This window comes from Oncorhynchus mykiss, chromosome 2 (assembly GCF_057628025.1).
Source record: "Oncorhynchus mykiss isolate SJ-2025 chromosome 2, ASM5762802v1, whole genome shotgun sequence".
Lineage (NCBI taxonomy): Eukaryota > Metazoa > Chordata > Actinopteri > Salmoniformes > Salmonidae > Oncorhynchus > Oncorhynchus mykiss.
The window spans coordinates 71,821,999-71,839,445 of record NC_143023.1 but is presented as its reverse complement, the minus strand read 5'-3'; the positions used below and the strand labels follow the sequence as shown (position 1 = coordinate 71,839,445).

Sequence of the window (17,447 nt, the reverse complement as noted above, 5' to 3'; positions counted from 1 at the left end):
GACCTTGAATATGTGGACATCTATAAGTACCTAGGTGTCTGGCTAGACTGTAAACTGTCCTTCCAGACTCATATCAAACATTTACAATCGAAAATCAAATCTAGAGTCGGCTTTCTATTCCGCAACAAAGCCTCCTTCACTCACGCCGCCAAACTTACCCTAAAACTGACTATCCTACCGATCCTCGACTTCGGCAATGTCATCTACAAAATTGCTTCCAACACTCTACTCAGCAAACTGGATGCAGTTTATCACAGTGCCATCCGTTTTGTCACTAAAGCACCTTATACCACCCACCACTGCGACCTGTATGCTCTAGTCGGCTGGCCCTCGCTAAATATTCGTCGCCAGACCCACTGGCTCCAGGTCATCTACAAGTCCATGCTAGGTAAAGCTCCGCCTTATCTCAGTTCACTGGTCACGATGGCAACACCCACCCGTAACACGCGCTCCAGCAGGTGTATCTCACTGATCATCCCTAAAGCCAACACCTCATTTGGCCGCCTTTCGTTCCAGTTCTCTGCTGCCTGTGACTGGAACGAATTGCAAAAATCGCTGAAGTTGGAGACTTTTATCTCCCTCACCAACTTCAAACACCTGCTTCTGACCAGCTAACCGATCGCTGCAGCTGTACATAGTCTATCGGTAAATAGCCCACCCATTTTTACCTACCTCATCCCCATACTGTTTTTATTTATTTTATTTTCTGCTCTTTTGCACACCAATATCTCTGTACATGACCATCTGATCATTTATCACTCCAGTGTTAATCTGCAAAATTGTAATTATTCGCCTACCTCCTCATGCCTTTTGCACACAATGTATATAGACTCTCCTTTTTTCTACTGTATTATTGACTTGTTAATTGTTTACTCCATGTGTAACTCTGTGTTGTCTGTTCACACTGCTATGCTTTATCTTGGCCAGGTCGCAGTTGCAAATGAGAACTTGTTCTCAACTAGCCTACCTGGTTAAATAAAGGTGAAATAAAAATAAAAAGAGATCCTTGCCTAACGATCGCGTCTGAGGCTGGGCTTACAGCACAGCTATCCTCGCCGTAAGGCGATCGTTCTCCTGTATATTATGAGTACAGCCACTGCAATTAGAAGGCATCATGTTAATGTTACTACTTAGCTTCGGCTGTTGGAGGTCCTGACGAACCATGTCCAGATAAAGCGTCCGGAGTGAAAAAGTTGAATGAAAAAAAAGTTGAGCGAGGGAAAACTATAAATATAAATGGTAATTAAAAAGTAAAAACCGTAAAGTTGTCAGGTAGCAAAGGAAGATTGGCAACAAAATGCACAGCAACACGTAAACAAGTCTGCAAGTTGTGACCGGAAATCCATTGCTCATGTTTCTTGTCCCAAGCAAGTCTCTTGTTCTTATTGTGTCCTTTAGTAGTAGTTTTTTCAGCAATTTGACCATAAAGGCCTTATTCACACAGTCTCCTCAGAACAGTTGATGTTCAGATGTGTCTGTTACTTGAACTCTGTGAAGCATTCATTTGAGCTGCGATTTCTGAGGCTGGTAACTCTGCAGCAGAAGTAACTCTGGGTCTTCCATTCCTGTGGCATTCCTCATGAGAGCCAGTTTAATCATAGCGCTTGTTGGATTTTGCAACTGCACTTGAAAAAACTTTCAAAGTTCTGGAAATTTTCCGAATTGACTGACCAACATGTCTTAAAGTAATGATGGACTGTCATTTCTGTTTGCTTATATGAGCTGTTCTTACCATAATATGGACTTGTTCTTTTACGAAATAGGGCTATCTTCTGTACACCACAATCCGTGATCTGCTACCCGAGAGGACGGTCAAATGAACAATTCCATCCTTCACAAAAAGAGGCACACAGCAGTCAGAGGACACCACATGTACAAGCCGGATAGCTAACGTGAGTGTTCATATGGAATGCCTAAGTCAAAGGCTCAAACGGTTTAGAATCATCTCACAGACAGTGCCAATCAACCTCTCATCTAAAATGGACAAAATTATTTGAATCTGTGCTGCCCTGTGTAACCTGGGAGGTGATATCGTTCATGAAGATGCTGAATGAACTGACCATTTAAATGACATTCACAGGGTCGGTTTCCCAATATGAATTAAAGTTGTCAAAAGTTACATTAAATACATTTCAATTAATTCTATAACAAATCAACTTAAATATTTGTTGTACATACTCATTATTATAATAAAAAAACAAAGCCATAAAAACAATCCCACAATACCATTACTGTTGATGCATCAAGTCAGGATTTTTAATTGAGAAAACATTTGTTAATAGTAACTGCAAACAGGTGAGACATCTGAATACGTACTTCTAAAGAGCTGAATATATTTGTCACTCAGTGAACATCTGCCTGCCTGATGCTCCTTAACAATAAATGGCAGCATGTGTATAAAGTAGAATGCCTTTAACCTCAGGACAGCCTCTGCACAGAACTGTGCATCATAGGGAACAGGGATGGCAACTTGCTGGGACGGAGTCTAAATGAGCACCTTACTTTCTCCCAGTCCTGTGCAAAACATACCAATTTGCACCTGCATTTAGTACCTACGTGGCCCATGTGGTTGCAGTTGGGGTGTGCCCTCCACCACCTTCACATCACTTTCCCATTGAATACATCATCCAGAGAATATCAGCCCTTCCCCATGACAGGGCACTTGATCTCCAACAGTTCCTTGGAGTTCAGCACTTGCTGACAACCACGACTCTTCAAGACTGACAACAATGCCTCTGTGGTCCACAGAGTATCCACAGTCTTCCAGCCACTGGGAGGCCATCAGCTCATTAACTTTCCTGTAGCATGTGGCTGCATTCCCTCAGAACCTGGGATGCAGATGCTTCTGGAGAAACTTACCAGGGTTGGGGGATTCCCTGACAGGGACCTTCTTGACTGAGCTTGTAGTAAATCAAAGCTTCCTTGAGTCATGCCACAAGTGTGAGGCACTCTGCTCCTTTGTGATCTGTTCCAAAGCAGTCGACTGGGTTGGGTCAAGTTTCACAAATTCATTGTAAAAGGGGAGGCACTTCCTTCAGTTGTAATTGACATACTCTCCATGTGACTGGGTAAGAGTTAGAAAGCATTGAACAGAAGATACACATATCACTTCAAATACATTAAAATGGTACAGCCACAAATAAATATTCCTTTCAGTCCAATTTTACCTGGGATGTCACTGCTGTAATATTATTGTCGGTTCAGCATTAACACACTTATAGAGCAGACTCCCCACAGGCAGATTCAGGTGTTTCGGCCTCCTATTCAATTCCTCCTGTGAGTGGAATGCAGGAGTGGGAGGCAGGGGTGAACATTCTGGATGCTTTTCTGCATATTGGTCACTGGCCTTATGGTGTGAACCCAATCGAACATCTCTGGAGAGACCTGAAAATAAATGTGCAGCAACGTTCCCCATCCAACCTGACTGTCACGCCCTGATCTGTTTAACCTGTCCTTGTGTTAATTTCCACCCCCTCCAGGTCTCGCCCATCTTCCCCACTTATCATCTGTGCATTTATACCTGTGTTCTCTGTTTGTCTGTTGCCAATTAGTCTTGTATGTCAAGCTTACCAGCGTTCATCCTGTCAGCTCCTGTCTTTTCCCAGCCTCTTTTTTTCTCGTCATCCTGGTTTTTGACCCTTGCCCGTCCTAATCCTGTACCTGCCCACCTGTCCACTCTGCCTGTCCCTGACCCTGAGCCCGCCTGCCATCCTGTACCTTTGCTCCACCTCTGGATTACTGAATTCTGCCTGTCCCTGAACCTGAGCCTGCCTGCCGACCTGTACATTTTCTCTTACTCTGGATTATCGACCCATGGCTGCCTTGACCTGTCGTTTGCCTGCCCCTGTTGTTACAATAAATATTGTTACTTCACATAGTCTGCGCTTGGGTCTTACCTTGATTACTGATATTGACAGAGCTTGAGAGGATCTGCAGAGTAGAGTCAATGCTGTTTAACCACTTTGGCTCAAGGTTCCTCCGAGTCCATGCATTCCATTGTCGCTGCTCATCTGTGCAGACTATACCAGTTAGCCCACTGGACAATGCATTCTGCAACTTTGATAGAATGTTTGTTACAAAAAAAGACATTCAGAGAAAATCCCATTATCAACAACTGTGGTAAATAATGTTAGACATAGAAACTTCACACTGCCCTTTCCCACCTGGACAAAAGGAACACCTATGTGAGAATGCTGTTCACTGACTCCAGCTCAGCGTTCAACACCATAGTGCCCACAAAGCTCATCACTAAGCTAAGGACCCTGGGACTAAACACCTCCCTCTGCAACTGGATCCTGGACTTCCTGATGGGCCGCCCCCATGTGGAAAGGCAACAACACGCCTGCCACGCTGATCCTCAACACTGGGGCCCCTCAGGGGTGTGTATTTAGTCCCCTCCTGTACTTCCTGTTCACCCACGACTGTGTGGCCAAACACGACTCCAACACCATCATTAAGTTTGCTGACGACACTATAGTGGTAGGCCTGATCACTGTCAATGAGACAGTCTATAGGGAGGAGGTCAGAGAACTGGCAGTGTGGTGCCAGGACAACGTGACAACATGACAGGACAATGTGAGTAAGACAAAGGAGCTGATCGTGGACTGCAGGAGAAGGCAGGCCGTACAGGCCTCCATTAACATCGACGGGGCTGTAGTGGAGCAGGTCAAGAATTTCAAGTTCCTTGGTGTCCACATCACCAACGAACTATCATGGTTCAAACATACCAAGATAGCCATGAAGAAGGCACGACAAAACCTTTTCCCCCTCAGTAGACTTAAAGATTTGTCATGGGGTCCCCAGGTCCTCAAAAAGTTCTATAGCTGCACCATCGAGAGCATCCTGACCAGTTGCATCACTGCCTGGTATGGCAACTGCTTGGCATCTGACCGTAAGGCGCTACAGAGGGTACTGAGCATGGCCCAGTACATCACTGGGACAAAGCTTCCTGCCATCAAAGACATACAGTGTAAAACATGCTGTGTCAGAGGAAAGCCCATAAAATTGTCAGAGACTCCAGTCACCCAAGTCATAGACTGTTTTCTCTGCTACTGCACGGCAAGTGGTACCGGAGCACCAAGTCTAGGACCAAAAGGCTTCTTAACAGCTTCTACCCTCAAGCCATAACACTGCTGAACAATTAATCAAATGGCCACCGGACTATTTACATTTACACCCCCCCCCCCCATGTACATATTACCTCAACTAACCTGTGCCCCCGCACAGTGATTTGTTATTGTTATGTTATTGTGTTACTTTTTATTATTTTTTACTTTAGTTTATTTGTTAAATATTTTCTTAACTCTTCTTGAACTGCACTGTTGGTTAAGGGCTTGTAAGTAAGCAAAGTAAGGTCTACACTTGTTGCATGGCTGCATTACTTTCCAATTCCAGCGATACAAGCGCATCCAGCAGTCTCTACTGATCCGTTGTTGGATACAAGTACCCAAGCAGAGTGGTAAGAGCTGCTTGATTGGCTAGGCTGAACATCGGCCTTCAAAAATACCAATCCTTTTCCTTCCTCCTGGTGAAGAAGAACTCAACCACCTCGCCACTGTGGAGGTACTGATAGGCCTCTGTACTCTTGTCATTTTTCAAAGTTGAACCATCCACTCCCGAGGAGAGCACGAAGTAATAAAACATTTCCCCATGCGTAATTTCAGGCCATTTTATCATGTCATCCACCAAATGATTAATCATGGACGGATGGCGTACGGCGACACCATCTGACCTCCGATGAGCCATTTGTGTGTGTTCCTAAATGTGAGAAATGATTTGTTTTTGTGTATTTGTTAATGTGTTAATGATGTGAGTTTTTTAATTATTAGCTAGCCACCGCTCTGAGGTAATTCGCTAGCATTGACCGAAGTTGGGAAACAGAAACACAAACACAATCTTGTTCAAATGGAACTGGGTTAAGTGGGCGGGTCTACATAAGGCGAATAGGGTTCTTTGATCAGAACTCTAGAGTTTCTTCATCACTGAACCAAAATGGTTTCTTATAAAACCCTGCATGGTGCATTTTATGAATTATGGCTACTACTATCAAATATTAAAATTTTGAGCTAAGAATATAATTTAATAAACAATTAAATTATCGACAAAAGAATACCAGAATAGTTTTTAGAATTAATTGTCATTATATGCAAACAAGGTTTGGAAATATGCACTGGTGGCCAGGAGGCATCTCTTTGTTTGAATGATGGCCCACGTCAACTCTGGCTAAGTTCTTTACAATATACTTTGTCCACTAGTTACAGTGAACCCCCCCAGGTTTGAGCTGTATGCAGCACCCCTGGATGGAGAACATGTTGTGGGACTAAGGGCCCAATGGTAGGGGAATATTTTGGGGATGTGAACCCAGCAGCCACCCAGTTTTTAGATCAATTCCCCATTTTTTCCAGCACCCGGCCCAGGATTCAAACCAGCCACATTTTGGTCACAGGTCCAACTCCATAGCCGATGGACTACCTACCAGCAGCACAGTACTGGTTCCAGAGAAGAAGACAAAAGGAGCAAAAACATGAGTTCATCTGCCAAAATGAAGATAAAATGCTACGCAGACATATAATTATTATGATTTAGAAGAACAACTTACATGCAGTTGTCAGCATCAGCCAAAAGAGAGATCCTCTGCCTCTGATAGTTCTGGGCTACTGCCAGTCTGAGCAAAACATTGTGTGTTAAAAGTAATGTAATGATTAAGTAGGCTATTGAATCACCATGACTTATGTTGTATAATTTATTATAAATAATTTATACATATCTCCTCTCAGTCAGCAACAGTCTTCTAATGGCTTCATAAAACATATGCAACTCCCCTCAATTGACTCCACACTGAAATGCAAGAAACAATTAGCTAACTGCCAATGTCAGGCTCAGTCTGGCATATCCCCTAATTAAAAATGTTTTATTTGAAAGATTTATGACTGTATCCAAATAAATGTCACTATAAAACAGTTTAAACAAATGCAAATGCAGCTACTTGATGTTATTCTATCTGCAGAGTTGGCCCGACTGTGCCATATATAGAATGAACAACAAGTCCACTTCTCTTAACCGAAATAACTAACATCCAGGTTGAGTGGAAGGATGAAATAGTATGAATTTCCTTCAAAATGTGTATCTCAATGAAAACATGTTTTTTTTACCATTAAATGTGTACTTTCTTTCTTTGGCAACCGTAGTATAAGTAGGATAAACGCCTCCGCTCTGTACATACTAATAAACACTGGCTGTACCAAGTCGTCCATTATTTCCAGATAATGTACAAAGCGTCAGTGTTTGTCCCTGACATGTATGTAAGTGTATGTAACGTGGATACGGTAGATTCAGTAGGTTGCTATTACCTAAGGTCTTGCTAAAGAGTTATTGTAACTCTGTAAATGTTGTCTTCATTAGTAACTTTGCCATTTGTTGAAAAGAAAAGATTTTATAAAGAAGATGGAATTCACCCAAACTATCTCGGGGCTTATACAGTACATCGCAAGGCCATTTTAAGGCTGCTCTGAGAGACTGACTGGGATGTAACCCACATTCTACCCAGGTTATCCCAACCATCATCACACATCAAACTATTTCTGATGTTAAATACTATTGTCAAGTCAAGGAAATCTACATTATCCCTGTCTGAATTTTAATAGGATTTAAACAGCCACCAAATAGATGCAGCTGCAGGCCCATCGGGGCAAACTTTGATAACCTAATTTCTATTCCTAGGAAATCTCCTGACTTACTTCATGATCAAGTTTATAACGACCTGGTTAGGGTAAATATGGACACCCCTGCTGGGTTTGTTACATTTAAATGTGCGAAGTATGACTTTATCAATATCTGGATGCATGACACGAAAACAGACATTCGTGTTTTATCAGAGACTTTGCTCAATGATTAGATCATGGATAAGGACATTGACATTGCTAATTACAACATATTTAGATGTGATAGGCAGGGAAAGGTGGAGAGGTGGCGATGTATGTGAAATCCACTTTTGTAGCATCATGTGCTCTTAATATCACTATAACCCAGAAATGTGAAAACCTGGCATTAGATGTGACCATGAGCCAAAATATCGATGTATTTGTTGCTGGAGTGTGTAGGCCTCCTGCTGCTTTAGTTGATGCGACCAGAATCATATCTGTACATTTAAAACCTTTTCTAACATCTGAACTGGTGGTCTTATGTGAATTTAACCTGGACTAGCTGACAAATATCTCAGATAACTAAGAACATTTGTCTTGATCTTAATCTAACCCAGCTAATCACAAAACCCACTCGGCTAAATGTAAAAATCTACATAGAACCTCATTATTCAATTTATTTCTCACAAATAACCCCCATAAGTACATGTATTTTGGTGTGTTTGCAAGTGACCATTGTCCTATAGCCTATATTAGAGATACTAGACAGCATTGTTCTGATTCCCACATTATTAGGAAGATACATTTTAAAACTTCTCTTTATGCATGACTTGTACTTTTCTGAACTTTCCTCCATCAAGTGTATTCCTGACCCTGAATTAGCTCTCGAGCATTTCTCATCTATTTTTATATCTCTGGCAGATTAACATGCTCCATTTAAACGATATAGACACAAAATAGATAAAATCCCTGGTTTTCTACAGAACTCTCACATATCTTTAGAACAAGAAATCATGCCTGGCTCAAAGCTAGACTAACTGGTGCTGTTGTGGACTGGCAGCTTTTCAGGCAACAGAGAAATAAATGCACGTCCTTAGTATAAAAGGCTAAATCAAGCTACTTCTTAAGTTCTATCGCTGACTCCGATGGTGATCCATCTACATATTGGAAAACAAGGCGCTAATGCTTGTAAATTATTCTCCTTCCCTACCCAAGCAAGTAATACTGAACTCTGACATCATGATTGAAAAAAATGAGATAGGTCATGCTTTTAACCAACATTTTATGCCTGCCGTTTTTTTGTTTGAATGAAATCTTGGTTTAATAGACCTGGGTCAGTCAGTAAACTGCTCGTCCCTCTTCCAGCCGCTAGTCGACTTGATAGAGGACCAGACAACCCCCAGTGAATCCTTGTACTCTCTGGAGCAACTGTCCACTTCTGATGTTTTGGAACAACTATTTATGATTGATGTGAAACAATCTACTGGGGCTGATATGCTTGATCCCTTCTTGTTACAGCTTTCTGCTCCATTGATTGCGGAAGCATTAACACATATTTTTTGCTTGACAATTATATTGAGTACTATTCCTAGAGTTTGGAAGGCGGCCCATGTGCTTCCTCTACATAAAGGTGGCACCCCAGAGTGATCTAAATAATTATTGTTCCATTTCCAAACTCTCTTGCCTAGCAAAAATCCTGGAATCATTCATTAATACTCAGCTTGGATCACACCTTACTTATTCAGAAACTCTCTACGATTGGCTTAGATCGGGCTGCTTGTAGCTGGTTTGAGAATTATTTAAAAGACAGAACACATTGTGTACTTACTGATGGCATTATATCAGGATTTCTAGACATAACAAAAGGTGTCCCACCAGGTTTGATTCTTGGTCCAGTTTTTTTCAGTATATTGATAGCATTGGTCTATCTGTATAAACTGTCACTTTCATCTGTGCACAGATGACACTGTTCTATACATTACCGCCCCTACGGCAGCTCAAGCTCTGTTGACTCTTCACTCTTCTTTTACTACCTCGTAGAAAGCCTTGGTTGACCTGAAGTTGGTACTAAATGCTGGTAAAACCAAGTGCAGGTTATTTTTCAAATATAATAATAATGTAACTGATGATTTGTGCATAAGTAGATTGTGTCCCCATTGATCGGGTCCCCGCCTATAAATATCTGGCCATCTGGATTGAAGAAAAGTTATCTTTTAAAAAGCATGTTGATGAAATCAAGAAATTAATAATTAAGTTGGGCTTCATCTATAGGAATAGGGCTTGCCTTTCATTAAATAGTAGAAAACAGATCATTCAGTCTACATCAATCAAATTTATTTTATATAGCCCTTCGTACATCAGCTGATATCTCAAAGTGCTGTACAGAAACCCAGCCTAAAACCCCAAACAGCAAGCAATGCAGGTGAAGAAGCACGGTGGCTAGGAAAAACTCCCTAGAAAGGCCAAAACCTAGGAAGAAACCTAGAGAGGAACCAGGCTATGTGGGGTGGCCAGTCCTCTTCTGGCTGTGCCGGGTGGAGATAACAAAACATGGTCAAGATGTTCAAATGTTCATAAATGACCAGCATGGTCGAATAATAATAAGGCAGAATAGTTGAAACTGGAGCAGCAGCACAGTCAGGTGGACTGGGGACAGCAAGGAGTCATCATGTCAGGTATTCCTGGGGCATGGTCCTAGGGCTCAGGTCCTCCGAGAGAGAGAAAGAAAGAGAGAATTAGAGAGAGCATATGTGGGATGGCCAGTCCTCTTCTGGCTGTGCCGGGTGGAGATTATAACAGAACATGGCCAAGATGTTCAAATGTTCATAAATGATCAGCATGGTCGAATAATAATAAGGCAGAACAGTTGAAACTGGAGCAGCAGCACAGCCAGGTGGACTGGGGACAGCAAGGAGTCATCATGTCAGGTAGTCCTGGGGCATGGTCCTAGGGCTCAGGTCCTCCGAGAGAGAGAAAAGGAGAAGGAGAGAATTAGAGAACGCACACTTAGATTCGAATAGGACAGGAGAAGTACTCCAGATATAACAAACTGACCCTAGCCCCCCGACACATAAACTACTGCAGCATAAATACTGGAGGCTGAGACAGGAGGGGTCAGGAGACACTGTGGCCCACTCCGAGGACACCCCCGGACAGGGCCAAACAGGAAGGATATAATAATACATGTATTATTGTTATAGATTATGACAATATTATATACATGAATACAGCTACCAGTGTTTTGAAGCCCTTGGACACAAGTTATCATAACAAACTTCATTCTATAACATCTGACAGTTTTGACACTCACATCCACCACATCCTTTATCATAAAGTTGGTTGGACATCGCAAAAAACACATAGGTCACTTTATTATTCTGTTTTTGTTCATAAAGCCTTACTCCATGAACTACCAATTTACTTAACATCATTGTTGAAATATAGAAACTTGCATTACAACACTAGGTCACAGGGTTGGTTAATGCTGGAAACTCCACATGTATCCACAGAGTTGAGTAAATCCACCTTTTCCTACCAGTCCCTTATGGAATAATCTCCAAGTAACGTTTCATCTAGATGTGTTGTTGTCTCTGGTTATTTTGTGTTTTAAGTTAATTTTATAATTTTATTTTCTGTATTGTTCCCAGGGCACCTTTGCAAATGAGACCTGGGTCTCAATGTGTTTTTCCGTGATTTAAATAAAAGGGGTCTATCCGCCCTTTCCTTGCTGTGTCCGGTCCTCTCCTTTCTGCCTCCGCCTCTGCTTGGTGCAAGCTGCAGCCACCTTATGATGAACTTCTCCGTCTCTCCGTCTGTAGCCTTGGACGTGGAAGTGTTTCTCCTGACAGCACTTTTAAATAACAGAAAACAATTGCAAAATAAGTAGTTACAACAATTAGTCAGATTTCGACACCACACAAAAATCCTTGGATTCACAATCCAGAGCTCAAATGGGAAGCACATACAACACATTTTATTTTATTTTAACACAGAGTCAAACAGAGAAAGAGATAATGTCCATGTTGTAGCACCACCGTGTTGTCAATCTGAATGTGCATATGTTGAACATGTGTACCAAGTTTGGTTACAATACAAATATCTGTGTCTGATTGATATGCATTTATGTGCTAGACCACGCCCACATGAATGTTTATTGGTTAGATGTTTGACCTATTTGTCTGGAAAATATTATGTTAAAAGATCTTGTTCCATAGGTGCCATATATCAAGTATCATCCGGAGGAGATGTCATTTAAGTGTATTTCAAAAATTCAAAATGGCGGAAAATCCATCATGGCAGACCTTGAGACAAATGTGTTCCTTGTGAGAAGAGGGTCCTATAAACATCATTTCAGGACTCTAGGTCAGGGATGGGCAACTGGCAGCCCATGGGCCACAAAGGCATCAGATCAATTTCCCTGGGAAAATAAAAAAATTCTGTGACCTATTGTCAGGCTATGTCGTAAAAGTATTCTAATTCCTAAGTCTATGGTCAGGACACTGTCTGTCTCTCAAACCAGTCTCTCTTATCTTGTGTCCCCTGCCAAGCATTCATGGATACAGCTCTCAGAAGATAAACATATGGTCCGTGCTATTTAGAATCCTTTGGACGTCCCTACCCAATGAAGTTGAAATTTAAAATGGTTAGTGTTAGGTAAGAGATTTGGTTATTTCTAAGGTTAGGGTAAGAGTTAAGTTTAGGGTTATGGTTTAGGGTAGGGACCTCCCAAGGATGTCCAATAGCACTGACCATAAACATTTAGGAGCTATGGATGTAAGGACTGGCCATCCATACAAGTTTTAACCATGTTTTGAGGCTATACAGTGTTTGTTTTCAGTTAAACAGGCCTATGTTTGGTTCTGATAGGGAACAACAGTTCAACTAAAGTTAAGATCTACAAGCATTGATAACTTATTTTCTTCGTGAATCAATGGGTATAACGTTACAGTGCCTAGTGAAAGTCTACACACCCTTGAACAGGAAATATGGGAAATATGGTGATAGAATTACAGTGGTAACCAGTTTATAATACCAATAAGACATCTCGGGGGTTTGTGGTATATGGCCAATATACCACAGCTAAGGGCTGTTTGCAGGTACTCCACATTGCGTTGTGCTTAAGAACAGCCCTTAGCTGTGCTATATTGGCCATATACCACAACCCCTCGTGCCTTATTGCTTAATTATACAACAGTTGGGTCTAATCCTGAATGCTGATTGGTTAAAACCACATTCCAGCCGGTGTCTATTCCACAAGTTACCACCAGGCTAAATCTATGACATTACAATGCCTATTTACTCTGTTCCATCTGACTATGCAATCCACTGTCTCATCAGCCCAGCCAGGCAATTCATGAACTTGATCTCCACTGTAAAAAGCATATATACATTATCTCACATTTTCTTTTCGACTAACATTTAGTTTTAAACAGCAGAAATGTGCATAAACCTTGTGGCCTGCCTCTCTGACATTTGCAACATTGTTTAAAAATTTCAAATTCAATCTCCAGCTGTCCAACAGTAATGAACGTGTCGGGAGTCGGGATGAGACATGCTGGTAGGCAGCTTTCCTCAGCCAGTCGAGATCATGAATCAGCATTTTTATGGACATACAAATATCAATAGAGAACAGATAAAACGAACCGAAGTGCAGCATGTTTTAAGTTTTTACAGCTTCAGTTTGAAGTGATTGCTGTGCTTTTGGCTAGCTTTCCAAAAACAGTGTCCTGACGAGAGAGCACATGTTCTATGCCAGGTGAAATCTCACATTATTAGCTAATTGTTATGGATGTATCCAAATAAATGTCACTAGAAAAAAAGCTTATGCAAATGCAACTACTTCATTGTTATTATGGCTACACTGTTTGACGTGACTGTAAGTTCTATGTAGAACCCCAAAGAACCCTTTTTTCTAAGAGTGTAGGCAGGGTATATAGAGGTTGGCATCTGGATGGTAGACTTGTTCTTATTGAAGTCCATTTATGTACCAGTAGGAGACACTGTTCAGGCAGAAATCATTGGACTGTGTCTTCACAATTTATTTCAATATACAGTACCTCTTTATTTAGGGTGATAGCATGAGATTAACATCTTTGGGACTGGGGGGCAGATTTGAGTAGCTTGGATGAATAAGGTGCCCAGAGTAAACTGCCTGCTACTCAGGCCCAGTTGCTAATATATGCATATTATTAGTAGATTTGGATAGAAAACATTCTGACGTCTCTTAAACTGTTTGAATGATGTCTGTGAGTATAACAGAACTCATATGGCAGGCAAAAACCTGAGAAAAAATCCAACCAGGAAGTGGGAAATCTGAGGTTTGTAGTTTTCAAATCATTGCCTATTGAATATACAGTGTCTATGGGGTCATATTGCACTTCGTAAGGCTTCCACTAGATGTCAACAGTCTTTAGAACCTTTTTTGATGATTCTACTGTCAAGTGGGGGCTAATGAGAGCTGAATGAGTCAGAGGTCTGCCAGAGTGGCATGAGCTGATCATGCATGCACGCTTGCGTGATAGTTAGCTGCGTTCCATCGCATTTCTACAGACAAAGGAATTCTCCAGTTGATACATTATTGAAGATTTATGATAAAAACATTCTAAAGATTGATTATATACTTCATTTGACTTGTTTCTACGAACTGTAATATTACTTTTCGTCTGAACTTTCGCCTGGACTTGCCTGCTCGTCGTGGGTTGGGATTGTGGACATAAATGATGGACTTTATCGAACAAATCAAACATTTATTGTGGAACTGGGATTCCTGGGAGTGCATTCTGATGAAGATCATCAAAGGTAAGTGACTATTTATAATGCTATTTCTGACTTCTGTTGACTCCACAACATAGCGGATATCTGTATGGCTTGTTTTGTTGTCTGAGCGCTGTACTCAGATTATTGCATGGTGTGCTTTTTCAGTTTTTTTGAAATCTGACACAGCGGTTGCATTAAGGAGAAGTGGATCTAAAATTCCATGTATAACAGTTGTATCTTTTATCAATGTTTATTATGAGTATTTCTGTAAATTCATGTGGCTCTCTGCAAAATCACCGGACGTTTTGGAACTACTGAACATAACGCGCCAATGTAAACAGGTTTTTGGATATAAATATAAACTTTATCGAACAAAACATACATGTATTGTGTAACATGAAGTCCTATGAGTGTCATCTGAGGAAGATCAAAGGTTAGTGATTAATTTTATCTCTATTTCTGCTTTTTGTGACTCCTCTGTTTTGCTGGAAAAATGGCTTTGTTTTTCTGTGACCAGGTACTGACCTAACATAATCGTTTGGTGTGCTTTTGTCGTAAAGCCTTTTTGAAATCAGATACTGTGGCTGGATTTACAACAAGTTTATATTTAAAATGGTGTAAATACATGTATGTCTGAGGAATTTTAATTATGGGATTTCTGTTGTTTTGAATTTGGCGCCCTGCAATTTCACTGGCTGCTGACGAGGTGGGACGCTGCTGTCCAACATATCCCAGAGAGGTTTTAAAACAATGACATTAATTCAAACATACCATTTTACTATCAACATTGAAAACAAGGTTAAAAAGAATATATGTCAAATCAAATCCACAATTCTTCCGAAATTATTCAGACCCGTTGACTTATTTCTAATTTTGTTACGTTACAGCCTTATTCTAAAATGGACTAAATAAAATAAATTACTCAGAAATCTACACACAATACCGCATAATGACAAAGCAAAAACCTTTTTTTATACATTTTACAAATGAATTAAAAACAAAAACAGAAATACTTTATTTACAGTTGAAGTCGGAAGTTTGCATACACCTTAGCAAATACATTTAAACTCAGTTTCACAATTCCTGACATTTAATCCTATTAAAAATGCTCTGTGTTAGGTCAGTTAGGATCACCAATGTATTTTAAGAATGTGAAACGACAGTATAATAGTAGAGCGAATGATTTTATTTCAGCTTTATTTCTTTCATCACATTCCCAGTGAGTCAGAAGTTTACATCCACTCAATGAGTATTTGGTAGCATTGCCTTTAAATTGTTTAACTTTGGGTCAAGATCTTCGGGTAGCCTTCCACAAGCTCCCCACAGAAAGTTGGGTGAATTTTCGCCCATTCCTCATCACAGAGCTGGTGTAACTGAGTCAGGTTTGTAGGCCTCCTTGCTCACACACACTTTTTCAGTTCTGCCCACAAAATGTTCTATGGGATTGAGGTCAGGGCTTTGTGATGGCCACTCCAATACCTTGACATTGTTGTCCTTAAGCCATTTTGCCACAACTTTGGAAGTATGCTTGGGGTCATTGGCCATTTGGAAGACTGATTTGCAACCAAGCTTTAACTTCCTGACTGAGGTCTTGAGATGTTACTTCAATATATCCATATACTTTTCCTACCTCATGATGCCATCTATTTTGTGAAGTGCAACAGTCCCTCCTGCATCAAAGCACCCCCTCAACATGATGCTGCCACCCCCGTGCTTCACAGTTGGGATGGTGTTCTTCGGCTTGCAAGTATCCCCCCTTTTTCCTCCAAACATAACGATGGTCATTATGGCCAAACAGTTCTATTTTTGTTTCATCAGACCAGAGGACATTTCTCCAAGAAGTATGATCTTTGTCCCCATGTGCAGTTGCAAACCGGAGTCTGGCTTTTTAACCAGTTGCATCTCTAGGGGCGCTATTTCATTTTTGGATAAAAAACGTTCCCGTTTTAAGCGCGATATTTTGTCACGAAAAGATGCTCGACTATGCATATTCATATACAGTTGACAGACAGTATACAGATGACCATAAGAGACATACATTTTCCAAGTGTCCGCCTGGTGTCCTGCGTCGAAACTGGTGCGCAAAGCCATGTGCAAGTATTTTTCCATTTGATTGAGAGGGGAAACCATGCTTCCACGAACGATATATCATCGAAGAGATATGTGAAAAACACCTTGAGGATTGATTCTAAACAACGTTTGCCATGTTTTCAGTCGATATTATGGAGTTAATTTGGAAAAACGTTCGCGTTTTGAGGACTGAATTTTCGGGTTTTTTGGTAGCCAAATGTGATGTACAAAACGAAGCTATTTCTAATACACAAAGAATCTTTTTGGAAAAACTGAGCATCTGCTATCTAACTGAGAGTCTCCTCATTGAAAACATCTGAAGTTCTTCAAAGGTAAATGATTTTATTTGAAGGCTTTTATGTTTTTGTTGAAATGTTGTGTGCTGGATGCTAACGCTAATGCTAACGCTAAATGCTACGCTAGCTAGCTACTTTTACACAAATTATTGTTTTCCTATGGTTGAGAAGCATATTTTGAAAATCTGAGATGACAGTGTTGTTTACAAAAGGCTAAGCTTGAGAGATGGCATATTTATTTCATTTCATTTGCGATTTTCATGAATAGTTAACGTTGCGTTATGGTAATGAGCTTGAGTCTGTATTCACGATCCCGGATCCGGGATGGGGAGATCAGAAAGGTTAATGGAGGTTTTGGAGCAGTGGCTTCTTCCTTGCTGAGTGGCCCTTCAGGTTATGTCGATATATAGGACTCGTTTTACTATGGATTATAGATTATTTTGTACCTGTTTCCTCCAGCATCTTCACATGGTCCTTTGCTGTTGTTCTGGGATTGATTTTCACTTTTCGCACCAAAGTACGTTCATATATAGGAGACAGAACGCGTCTCCTTCCTGAGCGGTCCCATGGTGTTTATACTTGCGTACTATTGTTTGTACAGATGAACATGGTACCTTTTGGTATTTGGAAATTGCTCCCAAAGATGAACCAGACTTGTGGAGGTCTACAATGTTTTTTTTCTGAG

The 17,447-nt window shown here is 40.9% G+C and overlaps 1 long non-coding RNA gene across 1 annotated transcript in view; it reads left to right on the top strand.

The window, feature by feature from the left end:
* Nucleotides 1-16,613: 16,613 nt before the first annotated feature.
* Nucleotides 16,614-17,447, top strand: part of LOC149985219 (uncharacterized) — a 45,921-nt gene continuing 45,087 nt past the window's right edge. Inside the window, exon 1 of the long non-coding RNA XR_016488167.1 lies at nt 16,614-16,798. This is a non-coding gene — a long non-coding RNA (uncharacterized LOC149985219). The remainder of the gene's footprint in view (nt 16,799-17,447) is intronic.